The following is a 12,502-nucleotide window of genomic DNA, read 5'->3' on the forward strand; positions in this document are numbered from 1 at the left end:
CAGTGCCACCCTTGACGCGCTGGAAAGGAGAGGGGCTGTAGATCAAGTTCAATCACATACAGCCAATGATTTAATCGATTGTGCCCACTGACGAAGCCTGGATAAGAACTCTTGAATAATGAGGTTCTGGGAGCTTCTAGATTTGTGAACATTTCATGTGCTGAGAGGGTGGCACACCCAGAGAAGGCACAGAAGCTCTGTGCCCCCTACTTCCTACTTCCCCTATAGATCTATTTGTCTGATCCTGAGCTGTGTCATTTATAATAAAGCAGTGCAGTCGACCCTCCATAACCTCACGTTTCGCATCAGCAGATTCGACCTGCTACTAATTGAAGGTCAGTGGTTGGTTGAATCTGCAGATGCGAAACCCCGCACATAGGGAAGGCTTACTGTAGTCACTGCCCCGCGCCATTTTATGTCGGGGGCCTGCACGGGCCTGCACGTCGGTGGCGTTTGGTACCTGTGGGATCTCCTGAAACCAGTCTTCTGAGAATACTGAAGGACGACTGTAATTGTAAGTATAGGGCTTTCCAGAGTTTTATGAGTCATTTCAGTGAATTATCGAAAATGGCGGGAGAGAGGGGGTTGGTATGAGAACCTTTGAATTTGTAGCCGAACCGTACAGAAGTGTGGGGGGCCTGGGGACCTGGACTCCCAGCCGGCATCTGAAGTGAGGGCGTCTTGTGAGACCGATTCCTTAAACTTGTGGAGTCTGACGCTAAGGGCAAGTAATTTATGCAGAATAGGAGGATCCTGTCCGAGAGCCCGTGTTGAAAAACGGTATACGGGTATTTATTCAAATTCTAATTCCTAGGCCCAGAGTACTATTGACGAAAATTTCAATCTAAGAGAGGAATGAGAAGTTTTATTCGCACCAAATTGAGGATTAGAACCTGGGAACAGCCTCTCAGAAATCTTGGAGAACTGTTCTGCTCATTTGAGGTCAAAGCACAGTTTTATAGGTTTTTGAGACAGAGGGCTGTGGATGTAGATAGTTTGTACAGTCCAGATCTGCAGGTACCAAGTGATGGGTGGTCATGACCTCTTGCAAGATTAAGAAGGAATGTTATCTTTAAGGAGCTGCCTTGTTGGTGGTAGGAGAATGTTCTTTATGGTTGAGCAGGTGTTTCTGCCAGTGGGAGGTTTGGTCGATACTTAATGCAGATACACAATGCACAGCAGAGGGGGGAGAGAAAGCCAAAGGGCGGAGAAAACTTTTTTTTTTTTTTCGGTACGCGGGCCTCTCACTGTTGCAGCCTCTCCCGTTGCGGAGCACAGGCTCCGGACGCGCAGGCTCAGCGGCCATGGCTCACGGGCCCAGCCGCTCTGCGACATGTGGGATCTTCCCGGACCGGGGCACGAACCCGTGTCCCCTGCATCGGCAGGCGGACTCTCAACCACTGCGCCACCAGGGAAGCCCGGAGAAAACTTTTTATGTTTAAATTTTCCTTGACTTGGCTCAGAGTACGAATTTTTATTTCATCAGTGCGAACTGCTTAATCAGACTGTGGGTGGAGCAGGGGAAGCCCCCGGGGTGATGGTGAGGCACGCCAGCCTTTGAGAAGCGCTATCACAACTTCTGCTTTGGCAACCTCCATATCAAACCCAGAGTTCATTTTGCCAGAGACACTAGTCTCTGGACTCTGGCAGTTAACCAGCTTGCCAAGTGTACTGCCTTGCTGGAATTGGAGGGGCTGAACAATGGACACTTCCGGAGTTTGGGCCCTGCCATTTCAAGAATCACCTTGCTCAGGGTGCCCACGTGGCCCACTTATATAATACATGACTCCTTTGGGGGTGGGGGGTGGTTGTGAACCCAACAGGAAGAGAGGTGGGTTCCTCAATTTAGTCCCTTTCCCAAATCCTCTCTGGGCTAGGAAGCAGCCCTGAGATTGCAGAACTTCCATATCTCTAAAGTGGGGGCTTGTGTCTGGAGCCTTAAAGTGGCTTCCCCTCCCAGAAGGAACGCCCAGGGGTGAATCTGCTGTGTGGGAGCCCATGAACGCAGACCCTCATCTGCATGTGGCAGGAAAGGATTTCCTTGGGCCCAGGAGTCAGGGGGGCACCAAGACATTCCTATCCCTGGTCAGCATCATGTACGTGGATGCATGTTTTTAATACAGTAAAAAATAAAAATAAAAGCAAAATACTCAACAAAAAAATCAACTGCAATCCCACCACACCATGATGACCAGTTGGTACTGTTATATCTCCTTCCTGTCTTTCAGTACACATTTGAAAGACATGGCTGAGTTCTGTATTCATGTTTATGATTGGCTTCCAGGGCAGTAAATAGAAAAGCACAAAGTTTCTTCCTCAGGTTTCCTCATGGAAGAATATGCTGTGTTCAGTATCCAACAGCTTTGTTCCTTCTGCCATGGAAAACTCACTCTCTCGAGGAAGGCTTTTTATGATTTTTATTTGCCTCTTAATCTTTTTACTACCACAGTAATACCTATTCATTTTTTATTAAAAATCCAAACAATATAAAAATGTATAAAGTCTCTCCCTATCCCATGTTTGATGTGTATGGTTCCAGACTCTTTCTTTTTCATAGTAAAACATATATGATCTATACCTACATTGTTTTTAATCTGCAAAAATGGAATAATAATGTAGATTCTGTCTGATGACTTGCTTTTTTAAACTACCAATATATTGTGGATACCATAGATGTTTTTAGTGAGAAAAAGAGAAAGCAGAAATAAAAACTGGGCTAGAAAGTGAAAACAGCCTCTTTAATCTAGATGCCAGGAAGAAAGTATGTACTGGGTTTGCTATGCTAATTGAAACCACAACCCAAGACTATTATATATTTTGTCCTAAGTATGGGATTGAGAAATGTAAGTACATGGATTGCCATTTCTTAAAGCACCCAGAACAAATAATAAATATATGGAAAACGGCCTAAGAAAAGGTTCACATAAGTCTTTTTTTTTTTTGTGGTACGCGGGCCTCTCACTGTTGTGGCCTCTCCCGTTGCGGAGCACAGGCTCTGGACGCGCAGGCTCAGCGGCCATGGCTCACGGGCCCAGCCGCTCCGCAGCATGTGGGATCTTCCCGGACCGGGGCACGAACCCGTGTCCCCTGCATCGGCAGGCGGACTCTCAACCGCTGCGCCACCCAGGAAGCCCCACATAACTCTTAATCACATACTGTGCTTCAGTATGGCATCAACCTGAAATTTAACTTTCTTTTAAATAGACAATACTGCTAGAAAACAGTGAACCTCCAAAAATACAGATATACATTTTCCTTTTAAAAAATACAAAAGCAGTCAGTTCTACAGATATATATTGAGTGTCTATGTGCCAGGCACCGTGATAGGAGATGGGATATATGAGTGAATAACAGCCAAAGATGGTCTCCCCCACTCCTCAAGATCAGGGGAGTGGTGGTGTTGGGACAGACAGCTAACTGTGAGCATACTCAACAGGTAAATGACCTAATATGTTAAAAGATAATATGTGTGATGGGAGGAAAAAAGAGCAGTGTAAAAGGTATTGGAAGTTGGTGCAGAGAGGTGGGGCAGACTGGAGTATTAAAAGGGGTCATTGGAAGAGGCTTCGTTGAAAGATACTCTTATGAGAAGATGATGTGTAAGCAAAACCCTGAAGAAGTTGAAGGAGTGGGCCAAGCAGATAACTGGGGGAGCAGAAGCTGCCTGGTGTTTGTTTGTTACAGGTTGAATTGTGTCATCCTCTCCACCCCCCACCCCTTCCACAAAAAAAAGATCTGTTGTGACCTATTTGGAAATAGGGTCTTTGCTAATGTAATCAAGTTAAGATGAAGTCATTAGGATATGCTCTAATGCAATGACGGATGCGTTTATAAGAAGAGGGAAATTTGGACACAGACGCTCAAGGAGAACACCATGTGGAAACACACATGGAGGGAAGATGGCCACGTGAAGATGGAGGCAGAGATTGAAGGGATGCTGCCACAGCCAAGGGACGTCTGGGCCACCAGAAGCTGAAAGAGGCAAAGGAAGAATCCTCCCCTAGAGGTTTCGGAGGGAGCATGGTCCTACTAACACCTTCATGTAGGACCTTTGGCTTCTGGTCGGGGAAGCAAGTGGAGGGGTCATTCAGAACCCAGTCAGTCTAGAGAAGGACTTGGATTTTCTTCTAGTGAAATGGGATTGTGGACAAAGGAGTGGCAAGATCTGACCTGTGTTTTCCGAGGTCTGTGTTGCCACTGTACCCAGAATAGACTGGGTGGCCACAAGGAGACACGTTAGGAGGGTTTTGCAGTGATCTTGGTAAAAGGGTCTGTGGTCACAGTGAAAGGGACAGGAAATGGCCAGACTCCCCAGTTACTTTGAGGATAGGATTTCCTGATGGGTTGAATATGGGGTGTGAGAGGAAAAGAAGGCCAGGAATGAATGACATTTCCTGAGAATGACATAATAAGGACAGTAGCTCATCTGGGCCGACTTGGCACTGTTATCACTCAGGCAGCACCAAAAACCAAACCAACCAACAAACAAAAGACTACAGACACTGAAGAAGTAATTACCATTGTTTACACTGCCCAAGTGAAGCTTTGAGCAACTTTAGACCTAACCCTAGGAAACCTGATTGGGCATAAGGGTGCTAATTTTTAAATAATTCTGATTTATTGAGAACTCATTGAAAAACCACCTTTTTTGTTACTTTTCATTTTTTCTGGAAAACAAAAGTGCAAACACATTGTTGTCCTTATATCTTTTCATGCCTTGATGAGGAAAATTCATCTCAAATGTACATGGTGACTTCTCTGAATTTAACAGAGAATGGTGAAATCTTTTCTGTCATTTTATTACAATGCTAATGAGGAAGTAAATCCAGATGTGCATGATTCAGTTAAGCTATAGGGCACCTGAATTCAGGAAACGGCTATGAGCCCCTCCTGCTGCTGCTGGGAAAGGTTTGGAGGGTACAGAGATAAGCAGGACGTGCCCCCGTTTGGGGGAGGGAAGGTGGAGAAGTAAATGCACAGAGACATGCAAGCAGGATGTATGAAGTATAAATAAAAATTGTGGTGGCCCCAGAGGAAGAAGTAATTCATTTTGAATTGAGATTTTTGGTTATGTTACATATTGGAGATGATATTTAAACTAGGTCTGAGAGTATGAGGTGCCTCGAGAGAGGCAAAGAATGGGGGAAGAATATGTCAGGCTTTGGGGACACCTTGAGCAAAGGCAAAGAGGCTTGAGAATAAATTAAGTGTTCGAGGATGATCAGAGATCTGAACGGAAAATAAGTGAAAGGATGTGGTGGGGGAAGAGGCATGAGATGCGCCATACATGGTGGACAATGGTCTACCTGCTGGTGCCCTTTCTCGGAAGCTAACTCATGGGCTGGCCAGCAACCAATCAGGTGCTTGGTCCTGTGGTCTTGAACTAAGAGACTCAGAAGCTACAGCCTAGAGATGCTGGCATTGACCTTTGAGATGTCATGTGGCGTCAGAGCAGCCATGGCAAGCCAATAGTGGAGAGGGAGAGAGATAATGAAAGAAGGAAAAAAAGAAGCAGATATGAAAGATGCCAGGGTGGCCCTCATGCAGACAAGTTGTCTGACCATTTTCCAGTGCCTAGGAGGCCCACTTGTACTTCCTGCAGCTAGGTTTGATGCGATTGTCCTATGTTTTTGTAATGGATCCTTTTTTCACCTGAGATCATTTGAATGAGCTTTTGCTTCTTGCTACCAAATAATCCTTAAGACAGGCATCGTAAGGGTACTGAAGTGAGAAGAGGGGCATTGAATGCTGCACTTCAGAGTAAAGATTTTGTTTCTGTAAAATTCTCCCCATGCCTCTTCACAGTAGAAATCAGGGTGCCACCACCCATCCAGCCCCTTCCCCAAGTCCTCTCCACATCTGTTCCTTGTCTTGTCTCTCACAATAAGTGCTGTAGTTTCAGAAACTATGTCTGTAAGCTGAACAACTCACCTGTTGGGCCTTGGAACCAATCAGACAAGTTTCTCCCAACATGAAAGTAACACGATTGGCCCTTATGGGCATTGGCAACCCACAATGCTACTATACCACTTCACCCCTTTAATAATATATGGCCTCACCTTAATCACCCCAAATCATATGCCTTGCCAGTTTTTTTTCCCCTCTCTTTAGATCAAAGCCTTCTAAATTTGCATGGCTTATCCTATCATCCAAAGTACCCACTTTAGATTTATACCTGTGAACTTGACATCCACAAGCTATTAGAATAAAAACCACTTGTTAGCAAAGATTTACAAGCAACAAGAAGATACATGTTGCATTTTTCTCTCAATGCATATATTATACTTATATTCTAATTTAAAATTAAGCCTTTCCATGATTAATTTTTGCTATAACGTGCTCATTGAAACAAATCAATCAACACAAAAGTGGTTTATAAGAAAATGAATAAACTTCTTTCCAGCTCTGCTCCCACAGCAACCACAAGAGAAAATCAGAGTTAAAGACTGGTGTGTATCTTTTCGTCACTAGGTTCACACAAACATATATTCACAATGTGGGATTTGCACCTTAAAAAAAACAATAGCGTCATATCATACAAAGCACTCTGCAAACTTTTTTTTCTCATAACAACATTATAAACATCTTCCCGGGCAATATACATAGATCAAACTTGTCTTCTTAATAGTTGTGTAATATTGCATTGCATGGATGAATCATAATTTATTCAGCTGTTCTCTATCAATAGACGTTGATATTTCATTTTCATAGTTTTGCTATCTTTCATACATCTATTCTTATTTACTGGGACATTTTATGTCTGTAGAATAGATTCAGAGTAATATGCTTTTTAAATAAAAATATGTTGCCGTTAAAGATTTATGACCACTGTAAAGTAAATTACTCATTTTTATCTTCTAGAAATAACTTCATTACATCTTTAAGCCTCATACTATATCATAGAGATTGGTAGGTAGGAGAAACTCACTTTTTTTCCTCGTTTGTTTTTTTTTTTTAACATCTTTATTGGAGTATAATTGCTTTACAATGGTGTGTTAGTTTCTGCTTTATAACCAAGTGAACCAGCTATACATATACAAATATCCCCATATCTCCTCCCTCTTGGGTCTCCCTCCCACCCTCCCTACCCCACCCCTCTAGGTGGTCACAAAGCACTGAGCTGATCTCCCTGTGCTATGTGGCTGCTTCCCACTAGCTATCTCTTTTACATTTGGTAGTGTATATATGTCCATGCCACTCTCTCACTTCGTCCCAGCTTACCCTTCCCCCTCCCTGTGTCCTCAAGTCCATTCTCTACGTCTGCGTCTTTATTCCTGTCCTGCCCCTAGGTTCTTCAGTACCCTTTTTTTTTTTTTTAGATTCCATATACATGTGTTAGCACATGGTATTTGTTTTTCTCTTTCTGACTTACTTCACTCTGTATGACAGACCCTAGGTCCATCCACCTCACTACAAATAACTCAATTTCGTTTCTTTTTATGGCTGAGTAATATTCCATTGTATATATGTGCCACATCTTCTTTGTCCATTCATCTGTCGATGGACACTTAGGTTGCTTCCATGTCCTGACTATTGTAAATAGTGCTGCAGTGAACATTGTGGTACATGACTCTTTTTGAATTATGGTTTTCTCAGGGTATATGCCCAGTAGTGGGATTGCTGGGTTGTATGTAGTTCTATTTTTAGTTTTTTAAGGAACCTCCATACTGTTCTCCATAGTGGCTGTATCAGTTTACATTCCCACCAACAGTGCAAGAGGGTTCCCTTTTCTCCACACCCTCTCCAGCATTTATTGTTTGTAGATTTTTTGATGATGGCCATTCTGACTGGTGTGAGGTGATAGCTCATTGTAGTTTTGATTTGCATTTCTCTAATGATTAGTGAAGTTGAGCATCCTTTCATGTGTTTGTTGGCAATCTGTATATCTTCTTTGGAGAAATGTCTGTTTAGGTCTTCTGCCCATTTTTGGATTGGGTTGTTTGTTTTTTTGATATTGAGCTGCATGAGCTGCTTATAAATTTTGGCGATTAATCCATTGTCAGTTTCTTCATTGGCAAATATTTTCTCCCATTCTGAGGGTTGTCTTTTCATCTTGTTTATGTTTTCCTTTGCTATGCAAAAGCTTTGAAGTTTCATTAGGTCCCATTTGTTTATTTTTGTTTTTATTTCCATTTCTCTAGGAGGTGGGTCAAAAAGGATCTTGCTGTGATTTAATACAGTGTTCTGCCTATGTTTTCCTCCAAGAGTTTTATAGTGTCTGGCCTTACATTTAAGTCTTTAATCCATTTTGAGTTTATTTTTGTGTATGGTGTTAGGGAGTGTTCTAATTTCATTCTTTTACATGTAGCTGTCCAGTTTTCCCAGCACCGCTTATTGAAAAGGCTGTCTTTTCTCCATTGTATAGTCTTGCTGCCTTTATCAAAAATAAGGTGACCGTATGTGCGTGGGTTTACCTCTGGGCTTTCTATCCTGTTCCACTGATCTTTATTTCTGTTTTTGTGCCACTACCATACTGTCTTGATTACAGTAGCTTTGGAATATAGTCTGAAGTCCAGGAGCCTGATTCCTCCGGATCCATTTTTTTCTCAATATTGCTTTGGCTATTCGGGGTCTTTTGTGTTTCCATACAAATTGTGAAATTTTTTGTTCTAGTTCTGTGAAAAATGCCATTGGTAGTTTGATAGGGATTGCATTGAATCTGTAGATTGCTTTGGGTAGTAGAGTCATTTTCACAATGTTGATTCTTCCAATCCAAGAACATGGTATATCTCTCCATCTATTTGTATCATCTTTAATTTCTTTCATCAGTGTCTTATAGTTTTCTGCATACAGGTCTTTTGTCTCCTTAGGTAGGTTTATTCCTAGGTATTTTATTCTTTTTGTTGCAGTGGTAAATGGGAGTGTTACCTTAATTTCTCTGGCAGAGTTTTCATCATTAGTGTATAGGAATGCAAGAGATTTTTGTGCGTTAAAAGTGTATCCTGCTACTTTACCAAATTCATTGATCAGCTCTAGTAGCTTTCTGGTAGCATCCTTAGGATTCTCTATGTATAGTATCATGTCATCTGCAAACAGTGACAGCTTTACTTCTTCCTTTCCGATTTGTACTCCTTTTATTTCTTTTTCTTCTCTGATTGCTGTGGCTAAAACTTCCAAAACTATGTTGAATAATAGTGGTGAGAGTGCACAATCTTGTCTTGTTCCTGATCTTAGAGGAAATGGTTTCAGTTTTTCACTATTGAGAACGTTGTTGGCTGTGGGTTTGTCATATATGACCTTTATTATGTTGAGGTAAGTTCCCTCTATGCCTACTTTCTGGAGGGTTTTTGTCATAAATGGGTGTTGAATTTTGTCAAAAGCTTTTTCTACATCTATTGAGACGATCATATGGTTTTTCTCCTTCAGTTTGTTAATATGGTTTATCACATTGATTGATTTGCATATATTGAAGAATCCTTGCATTCCTGGGATAAATCCTGTTTGATCATGGTGTATGATCCTTGTAATGTGTTGTTGGATTGTGTTTGCTAGTATTTTGTTGAGGATTTTTTCATCTATGTTCATCAGTGATATTGGCCTGTAGTTTTCTTTCTTTGTGACATCTTTGTCTGGTTTTGGTATCAGGGTGACGGTAGCCTCGAGAAACTCACTTTTGAAAAATGTTTGCCTTTTCCACCGAGTGTTCACTGCTGCTCTGTGCTGTGTACTATGGCAGAATCAGCATCACAGTAACAACTATTTTTAAAAAAGAGTAGGCGTTCCCTCCTTCTGGAAATTCTCTCTCTGTGGGGGAATGAAGCTGAGATCCTTCACTGGATTTAAATGAGAGAAGCAAAGGAGGAGTCAGGGAGGAATATCCCTGTAATTTCTCCCACATCCCTCAACATAATAGGCCTTTTCTCCCAAACATGGGCCAAATGCAAAAGTGGGTTCTTTAAAAGCGTTCCTGCTTTTGCCAAGGATAACCAGAAGATGGTTTCTTTTAAAGGCCACCTAGTTCCTGGCATTTGCTAAATTAAGGTTCTAGCTTTAGCCACAGGGAATGAGCTAGCTTAGAAGAAAAAGGTGCAGCATCGTCAGATAAAGCCCAGCCTGGTACCAAACTCTTCACGGCCCCATCTAGGGTGAGGCTCCCAGCTCTTCAGACCCATCCTCACATGCTGAAGGGGTCAGGCTAAAGCTAATGGGAGCTGCAGGATATTGCAAACCATATTGCACTGAAAAAAATTTAAACCCTCTCCTAACACCAAACCTAGCTAGGTAACTGCTGAAACCAGCTTTAGGAGATTACCCACAGTGCTCCGTGGACACAGACACTTTCTGGAGCTATGTGGTCATCTTTTCTAAATGAGCCAAAAAGAAGACTGGGAAATTCTATCATTACTAAGTTTTTGGTGAAATATGTACAAGGATGAGAAATGAAGATGACACAGTGGTTACGATGGAAACTTCCTCCCTTCCTGTCTCCCAGCGATTCCCTTTCCAGGCACAGGGGTAGTAACATCAGGTTTGGTTCCCTGAATCCCTGCAGAGTGCAGCTGCCTTCCAGCACGTTGATGGCTGTTGACACCACACATGCACACACCATCCCTGGAAGCACATCTCCCAGCGATCTGTAGCAAATGCTGGGAACTAGACTGAGAACTTTTTCACCAGATACACTTGGTGTGATCATCTGTTGCCCTGCAGGTGCAGGAGGAAGTACACAAAGTACCACTTAGGTTTTAGGAGAAAAACCTAAGTAGAGAGGAGGGCAAGGAGGAAAAGAAGAGGTGAGACAGTTGGATACCGGAGACACAACAAGGCACTGACGATGGAACCCTGACCCTGACTAACTTCTACTCCAGGATGTGCCAGAGATGCTTTCTCCAGAAAGCCCTCCCTCTTACCCCGAGATAAGTTGGGGTCCCTCCAGCGCACCCATAGCACTGTCGTGCCATTCACTAGAGGACAAGGCCCGTGCCTTTTCTTGCCCACTCCAACATTCCAGCACCTGGAACCTGTCTGGCACAGAGGAGGTATGCATTGAGCCAGGGTACCAGAGAGGCAAATGAAGGGCTGAGGGAGGTGGTGCCAATGAGCACAAGAAGATACAAACAAAGTCCCCAAATGTAGGAATGTAGCACTGATGAGACACTTGACTTGTAAATCTTAGTTTTGTATATGTATCAGTCGGCAAAACAAAGCGATAGTATAAGATACACTTCTTAGGATAGGGCTTCAGAAAACTTCTGAAAGAGAGCTCTATGGGTTGGTTGGTTGGTTGGTTGGTTGGTTGGTTGGTTGGTTTTTACTACTATCGCCCCCAAAGAGTCAGAAATTTTGAACTCATATTTAATCTTGGCACTTCCGAACAAGCTAGCTTACTCGCTTTCTTCTCTTCTTTCTTTTCATCCTTTCTTTTTTTCTTCCTTCCCTCCTTCTTTTTAATCTTTCCTTCCTGTCAAACATTTAATGAGAACCTACTATGTGCCAAGCACAATGAGACGTACCAAGGATATAGTAATGGAGAACATAGCCCCTGACCTAGAGGAAGTTTCAGTCTAATTTGTATTAGTGAGGATAGGCTGTCTTATGCTGAAGTTAATAAATACACCCTGAAACATCAGTGGCTTAGCACAGCAGAATTTCATTTCTCACTCCTACAAAGTCCTATGGCTTACTGGCCTAGGAGTCCTAGGCCAGTAAGACTCCTGTCCATCCAGTGACACAGGGATTCAGGCTCCCTCCGTATTGGAACACCACCATCTCACATGTGGCTTCCAGGGCCACAAGAAAGGAAGAACAAGCATGGAGGTAGAACACTGGTTTTTCAAGGCTTGGGTGCAAATTGGCCTATTAGTCCCACTTACAGGGCATTGGCCTGAAGTGGTCACATGCCCCAACCTAACTCCAGAGGAGGCTGGGAAATGTGGGGAGTGCATGGATTTTTACTGAGTATTAAATATCAGTGTGACACTAGCAGAGACACAGACAAGCAAACAATCATTTCTACACAGTGTGTTGGGGGCAGTGATCCAGGTATGCACAGGGCACCAGGGAAGCACAGATGAAGGACCTTCCCCTCAGCCTAGGAAGGAGCAGGTGAAGCCTTTCTGAGGAGATGATACTTTCCCTTCTCTTCAGCATGTTTTCATATCTACAGTGTTATTTTAGAGCATAGCTCTGCACTACACAAAGACCCGAAATTCAAATTATATTCTGTGTCATTTTAGAGATACATACTGAAATATACACAAATGAAATAATAAATTGTCTGGAATTTGCTTCAAAATTACTGGGGAATTGAGTAGGTGGGGGGAGAGCTGAAACAAAATAGGCCATTTATTAAAAAGTGGTGAAACTGGGTGATGAGTACATTAGGTTCTTTATACTATCCTTTCTACTTTTATTTATGTTTCAGATTTTCCATAATAATTTGTTTAATTACATAGCCATTGGGTAGATTACAAGTATAGAGTGTCTTGTTACAAACCACACTGATGTCACCTAAATTTTTTAATTTAAACAAGCTATTACTCTAGTTCCACTCCACCCTGGA

At 42.6% G+C, this 12,502-nt stretch overlaps 1 long non-coding RNA gene across 2 annotated transcripts in view; it reads left to right on the forward strand.

Moving 5' to 3' along the window:
• The first annotated feature begins 411 nt into the window (after positions 1 to 411).
• The window catches only part of LOC307191524, a 63,242-nt gene continuing 51,151 nt past the window's right edge, over positions 412 to 12,502 (forward strand). Inside the window, exon 1 of one of the 2 annotated variants that reach the window (XR_013829794.1) lies at positions 412 to 514. This is a non-coding gene — a long non-coding RNA (uncharacterized lncRNA). The remainder of the gene's footprint in view (positions 515 to 12,502) is intronic. The other variant, XR_013829795.1, reaches the window with a different exon arrangement.

Source organism: Stenella coeruleoalba, assembly GCF_951394435.1.
Source record: "Stenella coeruleoalba genome assembly, chromosome: 9".
Classification (NCBI taxonomy): Eukaryota; Metazoa; Chordata; class Mammalia; order Artiodactyla; family Delphinidae; genus Stenella; species Stenella coeruleoalba.